Below are 12,792 nucleotides of genomic sequence, written 5' to 3'. Positions count from 1 at the left end.
CGGTTGTTATCGACAGAAAAGAGGTAAAACTTGTTAGTACCGCCAATTTCCTGGGACCTACTATAAGCGCCAACCTAAATTGGAATGGGAACATTGAAAAAGTAGTTAAAGGGGTGCCGAATGGCCTTTGCAAGCAATTGCGAGCATGTGAGCAGTATGTCTATTTTTGCGAGCACGAGCAGCTGTCAAATTTTTCTTGCGAGCAGCGAGCACTTTAGAAAATACAAATGGCGAGCAGTGAGCACTCTGAAAGATTACAGATGGCGGGCAGCGAGCACTTCGAGTACTTCATAAATTTTCCGCTAGCTGGAATCTTTCGTTTACTAGTAGGATACGTTGTTTTGCGCCAAGTAATTGCTATTAATCTGGCTGACACCTCCATAAAAGAGCAATAAGTGCAAAGCTAGGGCGGTTCAACCAGTTCCAGTATCTTAAACCAATTGTGCCCTGCTTAATTACGTCAAGTGGCTTCACGTGAGTCAGTCGGGGTGGACGCTCAAGAACATCAAGAGTTCTTGAAGAGATGAACTAGATCCAAAGCCCACGATCTAAAGTTTTCCATCTCTTTCTAACCTGACGCTAAAATGGAAGGTATTTTTTTGGAGGTGTATATAGTTCTTAAGAAATGTAAATAACGTGATATTCGGTCTAACAAGCATTTCGGCCTTCGGTTTCGATGATCGGCAAACTGGTTTCCCGCAGATTGACTGCAAAAGATTCAACGCAATGAAGGTTCATTTGTTAGCTGTTATTTGGAGGCTTCTAGAATCTAACCAATTACGGAAGTACAGATCTGACAAGCTCTAGTGGTAGCTCTGAAGGTCAAATTATAGTTCTGGTAATAGTAGTATTTCTCTAGATTACTTTCTACCTTCGCGGGTGCCTTTCGAGAAGAATTCTTACATTTCGTGTTTCCGCGCGACAGGGAGACAGTTTCTAGACATGTATCCTCGTTTGGCTAGGCCTTTAGTTTTTGATCAAAATAATTAAAGCAACATTTTATTTAATAGTTTTCCAGAGCTGGTGAAGCCCAAACGACCGAGAGTTGTTATTAGTACTGTTTTAGTTTGATCGGGTTTCATATCCCACCATTTGGCGTCAGATTATAATGGTTAATCTACTAGTGGCCAGGAAGCTTCCAAGGTTGAAAAAACCGCTTCAAAATAAGATCCGAGTACACTGTTTTAAAATATTATGACTCCGTCCATTTTAGTTCCCATTGCCCACTGGAAATTCATAATTTCGACAAACCCAGATAATTTGCTCCAATAAATAAGAATTTAGATCAACAAAGGTTCGCAAGTAATTTTGTCTCCACAGGAGATTATATGTCACCTCCCGTCATGTCGAGCTTCCTTCTAACCATATCAGAATTTCCTGGTAAATAGATCGTGTTACAGTCACGTTTTCTTGTTCAAGCGAAAGAAAGTTTAAGTTATTAGGTAAAATACCCAGGAAACCGGTCAAAGAAACAATTGTAAGACTAGCTTCAAGCAATGAAAGCGAATCTACCGAGGGAAAAAGCAAAACCAGCTTACAACATCAGCAGAATAAATTAAAGGAGCTCTACAAACTGACCCTTCTTCTATGAATACGATTGACTATTGTAGTTATACACACAAATTAAGTAGTTGTGAAATTAAAGCCTGAAAAAATTTCATGCCTGACCGGAATCAGAACCTATGACCTGTGCGATATCGGTGCAGTACTCTACTAACTGAGCTATCAAGCCAACTGGGAGCTGGTCATGTTGTGAGCTCGTAATATACCCGTAGATGGTGAAGAAACAAGTGAATAGATGAAAGATCGCGTATTTGAACTGCGGAACGGTGCCCCTCTCAAGCATAAAGAAATCTGATGAAATATGATAAAAATTAAACCAATAAACGAAATGCTCAGTTGTCATGAAGCTTCGTGCGTTTTCTCGATAATACGTACAGCGTCTCCAAAACAGTTACAGGCTGAACTGTTGAAGAAAGACTGCAGCCATAGGAAAGAATGTTTCAACCTTTTTGTTTTAACCATACCATATGATTTATCGTTTTTACCTGTATTAAAAAAAATACAAAGCAGTATTAACGAAATTTCGAGCAATCGAGCACATGTTATTGAAAATGCGAGCAGTTGCGAAAATTTTGCGAGCACGAGCAAGCGAGCACCCATGTAATTTTTGCGAGCAATTGGAGCAAAAGCCAAATTTTGCGAGCACTTTTAAATTGAATGGGACCATTCGATACCCCTAGTTAGGAAAGCTAGTAAGCGATTGTATTTCCTAGCACAGCTCAAACGCGGGAAATTATCGCCAACAGATCTAATTCTTTTCTACAATACGTACGTGAGGTCTGTAGTTGCTTATGCTCGATTCATAGCCGCCTTGATCTTGATGTCCTTGTATGTTGCCTCCACCGATCATGATCCTCTACCCCCACACTTCCTGCTCTTATATAGTATAGCTGTTGATCCTTGAGGGTGATTTACCCCCCGTCTACAATGATCTTTCTTGCATCTCTGTCTACTTGCTGCGGCTGCGCCAGTAGCCACGTCTGCGTCCACATAAAATACGATAATACAGGTAGCGCACACTGGTTAATTGGAGTTACCTTAGCATGGTCTGAGAGTGGGCTGGACTAAATAATAGCTAATCTGCGCAAGTACTCCTTCGACGCGTTTTCAAGAACCAGCTTATCTTCTTGCTTAGAATTCTCTAGTACACCCAGCAACTTGTACGTACTTTCCTCTCCAAGGCTCTTGATCGACTTCAGCTCATCAATCTCCATGTTCACCGTTTGTTTTACGCACCCTCTCTTCACATGCACTACCGCAGACTTTTCCTCGTTCCATTTCAATCCAATGCAGTCCATCCCTCCCTTTACAGCTCTCATGGCTCTTTCTAAATTGCTCTCCGATGATGCATACATCTTAAAATCATCAATATATAACAGGTGTTTGACCTTACAGGAGATCGGTTTTGATAACTTGTAACTGCTTGTGGCTCTCAAATTCCAAGCACGGGAGTTGAGGCACAGGGTAAACAATGTTGGACAAAGAGAATCACCCTGTGGCAGACCCTTCTTGAAATGGATAATCTCTGAACTCTCGTAGCCTTGCTTAGTTTCCGTGACGATTCGTGTGTTCCAACTCCTAGAGAGTTTCCTTATCAAGGCGGAAAATCATTCCGGAAATCTACGAAGCTTGAACATCTCAACTAACCATACCAAATCCCCCAAATCGTACGTCTTAGAGACATCAATCCACGCCATACTCAGATTTCTATGGCCTCTTTGTGCATCCTGGCACACCACGCGATCAATGAGCAGGTTATCGACAGCACCCGAACAGTCCTGTTTAGCCTCGCTTTGGTCTCCTTCCATTAGACCATATCTCAGTAGGTGATGATTTACATCAACAAGAAGGCACGAAGTGTATCACTTATATACGGTGTGTAGACAAGTTGTTGGTCTCTGGCTGTCCTTCGCAAACTCCCCTGATTTAGGTAGCAAACTAGTTTTCCCTCCGGAAAATCACAAGGGAAATTCCCTCTCATACACCACAGTTGCTTCAAAACTTCTAGCCACGTCGTGATGCAAGACAACTACTTTTTTTCGACCAAAAATTCGCAATTAGATCTGGGCCAGCTCCAGTTCTTCTTTCTGATCGACTGCCCTACTTTGTCACCTGTAACTTTAACTTGGCTATGGGTATCTCGGGGACAACTTCCTTCATTGCCTCTCTTACATCCTCAATCCATCCCATTCCAGCGTTTTCACTCTCGGTTCCTTCCCATAATGCTCTCCAAAATTCGCTCGCTTCTTCAATATTTTCAAACTTCCTCCTATCGTCCTGTTGCCCTTGCAACAGAGTTCGATTATACCTTGGCTTCTCGTTATCTTGTTGCCTTTCACCTGTCTGGCCTCGTCTAGCTTTTTCCTCCATACAAAACTTTTCTTAAGCTCTCTCAACTTAGATTTTTCTTTTTCCATGCAACTCACTAACGCTGCCACCGAGATCACTTTGCAGGACTTCGATAGCTTAGCTTGATTTCGCCTTCCCTTTCTTGTGATCTTTCGATTGGACTTTATTATTTCTATCTCTGCTTTTGTAATAGAAAGATTCTTTCGAGTCTCTCCAGCCTGCCTCTCGTACATCTCTCTCTTTCCGCTGCTTATCTTCTGCTTTGCCTTTTCTTGTCTGAGAAGTTTTCTTTCTCGTCCATCCTTTCACTGTCAAAAACGCCGCTACAACTGCATACAAGACACAATTTGCTAACCATAGATAAGCATAAGGTTCTTATTATTATTATTATTATTATTATTATTATTATAAAATTGGCCCACCTCGACGTCCACTGTAGCGGTTTCTGGGAGCGACAGAGAGCTGCCTTTTTCGATATAAGAGTGTGTCTTCCCAACGCAGACTCATACAGATATCTTAGCCCTAAGCAGATTTACAGGATTCATGAAAATAAAAAGAAGCTAAAATACAACTCCCGTGTGACAGAAGTAGAGCAAGGAACTTTCACTCCACTGGTATTTACAACGACGGGGGGGATGGCTGACGAATGCTTGAGGTACCACTCAAGATTAGCCGAGTTATTATCTGCAAAAAAGCAAGAGAGCTACGCCACAACAATTTCATGGGTCAGAGCGAAAGTGTCCTTTGCAATTTTTCGGAGCACGCTCCTATGTCTAAGGGGATCTAGAACCCCGAGAAGGAGGAACTTAGACATTAAACCAGATACAATGAAATATATGAAGTTAGACATTAAAGACAGGGATCTGGAAGTAGAGAAGGGTCGAGCAAGACTTCCTTAAACTCATCAGTTATAGATTATTTTTATCATTTTTATAGTAAATTTTTCTTATTCTTTTGCGTTGAACTGTTGAAGACTTTGCATTTCCTTTGTCAAGAGACTTAAAGTTACTGTTATCATAATCATTTTTATTATCATTATTATTATCTTTATTATTATCGAAAAGCTCGAAGAGTAAACGTAGACGAGGTGTGTTTTTCTTAGCTTCTGATGGACATTTTTATGTTTTTCCATTTTTAGGGTTTTTATCAAACTTTTGTAAATATTTTTGGTGATTTTAAATAAAGTTCTATTATTAATAAAAAAAAGATTGGCCCGCTTCGTTTAATAATAATGATAGCAATTATTTATAACTTTAAACCATATATCTAATTATTTACAAATTTTTAAAAGCATTAATATTAATGTTCACGATAGAGGACTGATTACAATATATGAGAAAAGAAAAAATGTAGCATTACTAAATTGGAAAAACTATTAAAATAATAAAGAACTAAAATTTATGAGTGCAGATGTAGACCAGCTACAGCGAGGGTGAAGTCTTCTACGACCTCGCCTTCTCCCGCCTCCCGGTTAGTTCAATGAATAGAGCGCTGGACTGTTGTGCGGGAGGCCGAGGGTTCAAGTCCCGGCCGGACCAACACTCAAGGTCTTAATATAATTGAGAAGAATATGCTACCTTCCTATAACATCAAGAAATGGTTAGATATTCTAGTCTTCTCGGATAGGGTCGAATAAATGGAGGTCCCGTCTCCTACAGGGTTAGGGGTAGGAGACGTTAATTTCCCACGCTCAAGATTACTGTGTGATAGATTTCCTCCCCTGGGGTGGCATGGGTGGCATTTAATGGGTGGACTGCTCGCGTGGATCGTAGATGTTTCGTTGTGGTCTTGCCCTACTGCGGTAATGCAGTGAAAATGGATTAGGAACGTGACCTCGTATGATTTAAATGAAACTCTAGAACCTCTTACCCATCGGTGTACATTTATTATTATTATTATTATTATTATTATTATTATTATTATTATGGCAAATATAGGCTGGACAATTTCAAAATTTTTTTTACACTTTTTTAGAGTAAGAGTGTCATTTCCATCCGCATATACTTTTTTATAATAATAATAATAATAATAATAATACAGCATTTGTAGTGCGCAGATTCCAGTGGATATGCTCAAATGCGCATTACAACATATCACTATTTAAATAGTTTAAAACTAAGAGAACAATAATAAATAGGTTAGGATCACAATATATAGAATAATTAACATTTAAAATAAAATAAAGTAATTAATATTAGGAAGGCTATGAAAACGCAGCACGAAATAAATGTGTCTTAAGTTTAGACTTGAAGCCAGCAACAGTCTTTTCAGACCTTATTTCCAGAGGAAACGCGTTCCAAAGTTTCGGCGCAGCATATGTGAAGGAGCGATCATCAATACTTACTTTAGACAACTTTAAACTCGGCCGTGGGGCAAGATGGCGGCCGATTTTCCGTATTTTGACTGGGCACAGAAAATTTGTTTAAACAGAATAAGGAGATTCATTACGGTTCACTGAGTTGATCCGCTTTGGCAATCTAGTTAAATCTGGCGAGCAAAACAAACTCACGAGGAAAACAAGCTGACACTAGAAAAGCTGGAAGAGCATATTAAGGGGAAATTAAAGGTAAGTGTGGTTCCCCTAGATTAATCAAATAAAACATCGCCACCTTTGACTAAGATTTATCTTTCAAAGGGAAACGGTGTCGACGTTACTGTCATGTATCTTCCTTTTCCTCAGTTCCTTAAATAAACACAATGGACAAACCGGATAGAAATTATACCTGTGTTGAGTTAGCGCTCAGAAGAAGCGTCATTTTCTGCCTTTTTAAAGGCAGAAAAATCTAAACTGCAGAATAATCGGGTACGGAAGTGTCAAAAAAGTAGTTCGGACCGCCTAATTTTAGCCGTTTACACGGATGATGTTTTATCACGGGTCGGACAAAAAGAGGCATAAGGAACAATTTAGCAAGGTTGCGTTTACACTGCAGTTTTTGGTGGGACCAGACCAATTTCTTGCATGGGACTACAGTATTTGGCACAGCTGTGTGCGGTTATCGAACATGTGTAATTCTTGTAAACAAAATGGCGACGCGTGATGCTGAGTTATCCGTTCCCGTGCGGTACGGACCCATGTTTTTTTCTGGTTTTAGGGCCATAGACATCTATGGCCCCAAAACCAGAAAAAACACGGGTCCGTACCCATCCTCCAAAACATGATACGGATTGTTTACACGGGCAAAAATGTGAGGTCCGCACTCCTTTTTTCGTTTCCCGATTTTTCTGCCGTGTAAACGGCCTTTTACGCGAGTGGAGATAGATACGAGAAGACTATGACTAATTTGCCCAAGAGAAATTCTTCAAGTCATTGAATTTTTGTATAGCTTACTTGAGACTCTTGAACTCCAGATTTCCAAACACTCCCGACGACTGCTTTTAGTCAAAATAACAAAATGTTGATCACTTACAACAAATTATTTTGTCACGAAACCCGCGTGTCTCGACTTAAACGGGACCGAAGCTCTGCGTGTCGTCGCACTAGTTTACTGACGAGATTGACGAGAGATAAAATAAGAACTGCTAATGTGGGATAAATTGGCCACAATAGTGACGCTTTTATTTTACTCGACATCAAGAACATTGATATGATAAACATCACGCAGTCCCTTGAGCAGAGGTGTGGTTAAATATTGGCAAAGAGCCAGGTGCGGATATAAAGCACCGAAAGCCTGAAGAGAAGGCCAGAAGCATGGGGACGGGGCAGGAAAATTCTTCTAACATAACCGAAAATCTACGTTCGGATGTTAACACGGTGGGAATAAAGGCGAGAAGTACCAGGAGAGAATATGGACTTGCCTATAACCTTGTTGCTATTTGATCTGACCTTATTTGATTGGCTTAAGTTCTGTGATTGACAACGCTCCTTGCCCCATGCAAAGGCACACCTACAAATACTGGACTTAGACGCGTACGGGCTTCGAGACAAAATCACATTATGCTTATGTCATAACGTTAGCCTTTTTATTAGTGCCTGATGTATCACGTACCATGCACCGCAATTCGCACAAACATCAAAATGTACAGGTCCAATATCATGCGTCCACTCTCGCTGAGCTTTTATGTTATGTTATCAGGATGGCAAGCAAGCAGAACTTGTCCAGCATCGCTGAAACCCACTTTGCAAAACATGTGTATAAGTCACTTCGCGGAGATTAATCGACATCGCCCTATATATTACAAAGGGAATTCACTTTTACTTCAGCAAAATCTTTTGAATAAGACACATACAAATTCATCACTCTTTTCAGGGTCGAAAGTTTCGCGACTACAAGCCTCCACATGAAATCGGAACTTGTTAATTATTGTGGAAACCAATTCACACCACAAAAGAAATCCATATTTGGCTTGGTAGATATAATAATTAATTTACAATAATGGCAGCATAACCTATTACTTAAAGCTGAAACCTTTAAGTTTTCAGGTTTTCCGGCCACACAATTACAACATTAAGAACTACGTAGATTTTTTTTCATTTTACGGTATGTTTATCAGTACTTAAAATATTGATGAGAGCAAAGACAGGGGATGTGAATAAGTAATTCGCAAGGGATGAGTATACAAAAGTAGATTAACTATCTTTGTATGTTTATCTCTGGACTCAAATATATCCCTACGCAATCAGCGTGTACGACGTGTACTTTGACCAATTCTGAACAGGAATTCGAAAGCAAGATTACGAACTTCTGGTTATCGCTGCAGTTAATTTGTTCTATGGTTATGTGTTTTTGTCGGGAACACTATGAAAGGAAAGCGCACTAATCTCGAGTGCTATAATGGGTTTATCATGGTTTATTAGCAAGTCAGCAATTTATTTCATTTTAAATTTCTTTTTCGCTTGTCAGGGTAGCAGCTCGTTTATTTGAATTACAATTAAAACTAACCATTACAACAAGGCGAGGAAATTCAACGATTCAACGAGTAATCTGTAGCGAGGCAAAAGATTGACGCCACCAAAAATCTAGCGAAACAAACATTTTCGTGGCTACATTGACTTAGTCCTCAGACCTGTGGTCAAAAAAGGAGAACCGGAAGCTTTCTAGCTTCAATAACAAGGTGGCAGACTCCTGTTATTTTTAGAGTTGTTTTAGATTTTCCTGTTTCCTTGCGTGATCATTCCATGTCAAATATGCATAACGTGTTCGCCGTGGTCGAAAGGTTCCTTTTTCATTTTCAGCACACAATCTAACAACCTGTTTCCTTGCGTCATCATTCCATGTTAAATATGCATGACACGATTGTCGAGGTCCGCCGGTAGTTTTCTTTTCCCTGCACACAACCTCTCTTTAAGCGTAGAAGCAGTAAGTTTACGGTTAAAATCTCAGGAGATTGGAAAAAGTTCGAATTAAGTTGTATAAGCAGCTGACACAGGAAGTATTTTTTGTGCAGGTTGTCCATTGTTATAATTGCGTCAATTAAACAAGAGTGTATTGAATAATTCTATCTAAAAAAAAGTGTCCATCGTATCTTCATATGCAATGCACAATACTTTTGTTTTAATTTATACAAAATGGTGAGAATCTATTGTTATTAAATTTGTAGCATGGCAGTTCCAAAATCTAATTTTACACGCCACAGGAAGTCTCAAACTTTTTAAGAAGTATTGTTAAAATCTGCATAGCTGACTCTGCTTAAGTATTAAATATCCAAATAACTATATTGACAGTTTACAATTATTTTGATGTGCTCGAAGCAGATATATAGGAGGGTATTGTTTCCAAGAGGTTAAGCTAAGAGGATTATTTTTAATTTATCTAGAGACATGGCATCTAGTGAAGTAATGACTGACCGTGAATTGGTCAACAATTAGATTAAGTTATAAACTGGTAATATTTAAATTAATGTACAACGCATACAACAATATATTACCTGACAGTTTATGTGGAAATATTTTAAGTAAATGAGACAACTATAACTCACTGAGAGGGCATGAGGTAGCCGCTATCTCCAGACACAAAAGCAGATTTATGAAAGACTCATTAGCCTATCGAGGGCCTTTATTATGGAATCTGGTGAACTTCAATGAAAAAATAACTAATAACTAATGAAAAAATAACTAAAGCTTCAAGGAACTAAAGAAACGGCTCACTGCCAGGGACTATTTCAAAGATTTTATCCGTCTTTGACGACGCAGCAATCTCCACGTAGAGGCACAGAGTCTGCGACTATGTGTACTTTTAAGTTTCTAGTTAGTTTTTATCAAACGTTTACATGTATATATTTTTGTGACGTAGTTAGTATACACGACCCCACAAGCCTGTGAGCTTTAAATCTTATCGAGTGTAAATAAAGGTTTTATGCTATGCTATGTTATGTTATGTTATGTTATGCTATATGTTATGTTATGTTAAGAGACAAGACAAAATAAGCTGAGGCAAGGTATTCCACGCAAAACGCGTTAAATTACATTCCTGACAACTTTAACGAATAGAAAGGAGACGGTACATATAGTAGTACCAAAGTGGCCTCTGTTTTCAGTCCAATTGGAAGAAATATATAGGGGTGACATTATTTGTGAAAAATAACCCTAAACAATTTGACGGCAAAGCCCTCACAGGTACGTCCATTAGGAATATTTATAGGAAGTTTTGCACCTGGAAATTTATGTCGACATCTAATATAATCCTTATTTTGTAGATACATTTCTAGCACAATCCTTATTTCTAGAAGAAAGCTATGAAGCAGCTCAGAATCATCGAAAAGTGGGATGTCCTTCAAAAATTGTTTATTAGTGAAATATCTGTCATAAGAAAATTTACGACGTCACGACAGAGGCCAAGGAAAACATCACTTAGAAAATCATTTTGTCTAAAGTATTAAACTAGATGCTCGTCTCTTAAGACGTCAAATCTTTCATTCAGCATGACACGAGGATGCGGCGTAGATTTTGAAAGAGATGTCTGACTCAGTAATTTTTCGTCGGCATTCCCTTTTTTAGACTGCCCAAAACGTAGGCGATCTCAGATTTTTATTTCGCATAGGGTTGTAAGGAAATGTAAAAAGGTTTAAAGTGCACGTGCTGAGCTACTCTTCAGTTCATTAAATCTTTTGTTTCGCTTCCTTCTCCTCAGTTGAAGTCTCTGTTGTAGTTTTCTTCATGTCCCCAATTTTTACTTTTGTACAAACATTTACACATACAGATTATTGAAACCGAACAAATGGCTTCGCTATCTTATTAGTTGTTCACCTTATGATATTATAACTTTTTTATGGCTCATTCGTTTAGTTATTTTTGTTTTCCTTTTATCCATGTTCTTTTCGCATGTTTTTCTTGTTATTCCTAAATTCTAGATTTATTCTTAAATTTCCATACCTGTAAGCTAATGGTAAATGAAATCGCTTAAAGAAGAGAGTTATAGTCAGTGATTAACCTAACATTTCAATACATGTTATTTTTGGTTTCAATACCCTTATAATTTCAGAGATTTTTTCTCTTGAATTTCACACGAAAGACATTTTCTCTTTCTGTGAGTTTTAAAAGTTTATGATATACTTAGCAATTCACAGGAGACTACAGGAGACCAAAAGTCAGGCTGCAATGATAAAACAATAGAATTATGATAAAAATGGGAAGCCCGTGTTGAACTTCTGCTATCTGAAATCATGCAACTTTTGTGATCCATTTTAGAATATTGGACTTATCCCTACAGGTGACTCAGCCAGACTAGCTCATGCACTGGGATGGTCAATTAAAAACAGGAATTAAAAGGATTAGGGGTGCGATTGACATCAATACTAATCATGTCCATCTTAATCATGACAAAGGCTATTAAGACTTTAAATTGGATGAACAAAAACATATCACGTTTATTAATCTTCAAGGTTTCTCTAAGGGATGAAGAGGAAAAAGCGGGCACTGGTTACAACGAGCTTCCGCTTCGACCTTCAGCTTTGAAGTTTCAATAATAAGTTAATTAAAGGAGCTCAAGCTGCGGCGCTGTTTCCTTCGAAAAATTTCACTTTTACGTTAACTGATTAAAACCGCTCGATGGGGCCATGACTGACTGGTTTCAAATTAAATTTTGCGAGAGTAAAACAGATTGTTTTGCTGAAAAATAAACAGTGAGTAAGGCTAATATTAAGACCACAAATACAGATTAATTTGCATGTGAAGTTTTTGTGATGGTCTTTCGTCCGATGGAGATCTGCAAAGTAATATGTAATTTCTCGCGAATTCACCATTTTCGAAGACCACTTTGAGAAGGTTAAGATAATATTTTGTATTTGTACATGTCTATGATCCCTTACTTGTTTTTTTTTTTCTTAAATCTCAAAAAAGAGGCCAAATAAACTAAATTTATTGGAGCCTAGAATCTGTTTAACGTGAGATTCAACCGATCTTAAGGATAACAGACCCTCAGTTGAATCACTGTGCAGGAGTCATATCAGTCAAAACGGAGATTCCTTCCAACCTTTAAAAATGCATGGTTTCTGAAAGTGTATATCAACTTCCTTTAAAGATCTGACAGGTCAATACAAAGAAATCTTTATTTGCTATTAGGGAATCGTGCACCTCAAATTACAAGTTTAATTAGTCTTGACAGGTGTTTTCACGATTTCGTGCCATAAATACAATTGAAAATGTTCAGAATTTATTTACCTCGGGGCTTTTTAGAAGCGATATTAGACTGACGTTTGACAGCTCGTATCCTCTCCACCATTTTTTGCCTCACTGATGAGTTTGAAATGCGATAGGACTTTCTCATTATAGGAGTGACGTGTAACTGGGTTGCAAAGAAGGAAGATAATTGAAACTATACTTAGTGTTACCCAAACTTGTTCACTACTTTTAACTTGTTGTCGGCCACAATCGGTAGGACTTCCTTGCCTATGTCTTTCAACTATTTGATACTGAATGAATTGTGTCTCATCCATAGTTTGTAG

The sequence above is a fragment of the Stylophora pistillata genome, chromosome 10 (assembly GCF_964205215.1).
Source record: "Stylophora pistillata chromosome 10, jaStyPist1.2, whole genome shotgun sequence".
Classification (NCBI taxonomy): domain Eukaryota; kingdom Metazoa; phylum Cnidaria; class Anthozoa; order Scleractinia; family Pocilloporidae; genus Stylophora; species Stylophora pistillata.
This window is presented reverse-complemented; position numbering follows the sequence as displayed.